We start from the raw sequence: 3,288 nt of genomic DNA, 5'->3' as shown, positions 1-3,288 counted from the left end.
CCCACAATACATAATGACTTCCAGGCCCTTATACTATATATATATAAAAGAACAATATCAAATCTATTTGAATACAAATGCTCAAGGGGAGAGTTAGGTCTAATCTGCACTACAAAAACAATCCAGTTTGACACTATGTACTTTAACTGCCATAATTCAATGCTATGAAATTCTGTAGTTTTGTGAAATATTTAGCCTTCTGTGTCAGAATTTCCCAGCATCCCAGAATTTCATACCATTGAGCTATGACAGTTGAAGTGGTGTCAAACTGCATTATTTCTGCAGTGCAGATTAGACCATAGCAAATACCAAATTAAACTTCCAACAGTGAGGGCTAAGATACAGTACATCCTATACCAAATAAGGTCATGCTATCTATTTATTCTTTCCATTTCTAGACTATTTCCCAGCAAGCTTCTGAAGCAGTTTAGTAAGAATTAATAAAATAGGACAATAAAAATTTTAAATCCACAATATACAGCAGCAATGCACTGATAGAAATAAATAATTATAAAATAATTAATAAAATGGGGGCTCAAAATTACCAAAATTAATATCTGATATCCCTGCTTCTGTCTAACATCTGGATAGTGACACTCCATATGGCAGTGTTGAGAAATAACACAAGCATTCATGGCTAAGCAAGTTTAAAAAAACAAGGACAGTTTTACAAGGCTGCTGAAGAACACTGCATAAAATGGAGTTTAAGGAGAGACAGTGCAAAGAAATTGTACAATTTTGAGCAGTAAATCACAATCCTGACTTTGTTAAGCGGGAATAATCTGTTTTACAAATTTTCTCAGAACATTTTAGAGTATGACAACAGAGGATGTTCAGCACTGATTATGCCTTTCAATATAGGTTTCATTTGCATTGCAGAAAGCATGCGGTCTGACACTGATTTAACTGCCAGCTTATGCAACCCTGGGATTTGTAGCTTGTTGCAGCACCAGAGCTCTCTGACAAAGGCTAAATATCTCATAACACCACAAAACCCAAAATTCTATAGCATGGTTCCATGGCAGTTAAAGCGGTGTCAAACTGCATTATTTCTGCAGTGCAGATGGGGCCATAAATGCAGATTACTATTTTGCAAACCATTTCTCCTAGTAAGCTCTGGGAAGTTTGACCTTTCATGTCAATCTGGCAAATAGCATCTAAATGAGTTTCTGAAAGTCTCATAAAGTTGCTTAAGTAATACGCTAGAAAATATTGAGAAGTAGGGAAATTATTCAACTTCCTTGTTTAAATATAGTTCCATTATTCCTTTAGTCTTTTCAAAAATATACTTATTCAGTATTTAAATAAATAGTATAAACCCTTCCAATAAGTACATTAACACAATAAAAGAACAATAAGATTAACTTAACCAATCTAACCATTAAAAGCAACTAGTACCTCTCATACAAAGCCAAGGGGAATAAACCAGCTCAAGCACAGGCCAAGAGCAAATGGTTGTGTTTAAGTCTACTTGAAGATTTGTAATGACAGGACTTGGTGGGTGTCAAGAGAAACCACTGCTCCATGCTATTATGGCAATGTGCTGCAGCCTGCAAAGAATATGCATCACATCACATGTAACAATCAAGATAATAGTGAGCTAAAACCAGACTATCTTCTTTTTAATATGAAAGATTATCCAGGTTATTTTTACTTTTTTCTTCTCATATCTGACATTTGCAATTATTTAGATTTCACTAGTTTAAGGGAATAATGCAAACATAGTGACTCACCCTCAGAAAAAGAAGGTTGAATGGGCTAGTACATACACCCCCAGCCAATTTTAAAAATAGTTGTGCCAACCACTTTGCAAACTAAGAGAAATAATTTCAAGCCAACACACCGATTCAGTTTAGCAGCCCTTAAGTATTTTGTGTCCTTTTGTTATCTTCAGGTGCCTCATGAAGGCTTCTTATTAAATTCAGAAGAGCTCAAAAATAAAATACATGCAATCTTGACCAAAAATAAATGTCTAAGGCATGGCATATAGTGCTCCCATTAACTGCAAAATGAAAGCTCTCTCAGTTACAAACACAAGTGAGTGTAACTTGATACACTTGCTATTTAGAGCTTCCTTGTCTGCATCCGTACTGCAGAAATAATCCAGTTTGGCACCACTTTAACCGCCATGGTTCAATATTATGGAATTCTGGGAACTGTAGTTTTATGAGAAGTTTCACCTTCTCTATCAGAGTGTTCTAATGCCACTACCACAAATGCCAGAATTCCATAGTACTGAGCCATGGCAGTTAAAATGGTTTGAAACTTGATTATTTCTGCTGTACAGATGCAGCCTTTGTTTCTCCAGAAAAGGATTTTTCTAAAAAAAAATTAAAAAGAAAATAGACTGAATTTATGAAATGGAGAAAGAAGGATCTCTTATACCATAAGCACTGAACAGTAAAGGCTTACTTAATATTATCAATCTTCTTGCTGTAATCAATGAGCAACTCACAGACTGCTCTAAAGCAGTGTGTGGTCTGGAGATTGTCCCCACAGGTCACAGAGTTGACAGCAATAAAACTCTTGGTGGTTGACTACTAGTACCAGGTATTTCACCCTAATTAATTAAACAGCAACAATGAGTTAGCAAGGTGCGTCAGAGGTTATAGTGAAGGTGGATTGATAAGAAAACTTCAGTCTCTTGGGAGAAGTATGCCTTGCTCATGTAGCAGCAACAATGATGGCAGATTGCTGCTTCAACAATCTGACAACCTTGGTTACCTGTCCTGATCCTCAAACATTCCCAGCCCATTTCTTAATAATAATTAATTTCTTAATAATAATCTGGAAGCAGACCAAACATTTTGTTCAGAAGACACACTTTCCAGTTAGCATTATGTTTGAATAAATGCACACATAGGATGGGGAACCAGCGTGGGATTGCGGTTTGAGTGTTGGTCTACAACTCTAGAGACTAGGGTTCAATTCCCAGCTTGGACATGAAACCCACTGGGTGACCTTGGGGAAGTCACATACTCTCAGCCTCAAGGGAAAGCCAACGGCAGACCTCCTCATAACAAATCTTGCCAAGAAAGCTTTGACAGGTTTGTAACATTAGCTTACTCCCTCTCTCTGCTGAATGTATTCGTGCTGACTGCAAGGATCTCGTCCTTTCCCCACATACATGCATTTCACTTTACTTCCATGTCGACTACTTTTTCTGCAGCCTATGGCCATACCAGCCTGAACATGCCTGATCTTGAAAGCTACTTCTTCTGCCTTAACGTCCACTTGTTTTTCTTATCAATTCAATACATATCACTGCTTGGAAAGTTATTAAAAAGT

The sequence above is a fragment of the Sceloporus occidentalis genome, unplaced genomic scaffold (genome assembly GCF_023333645.1).
Source record: "Sceloporus occidentalis isolate IW3139 unplaced genomic scaffold, rSceOcc1.0.p SCAF_3, whole genome shotgun sequence".
Lineage (NCBI taxonomy): Eukaryota > Metazoa > Chordata > Lepidosauria > Squamata > Phrynosomatidae > Sceloporus > Sceloporus occidentalis.
This window is presented reverse-complemented; position numbering follows the sequence as displayed.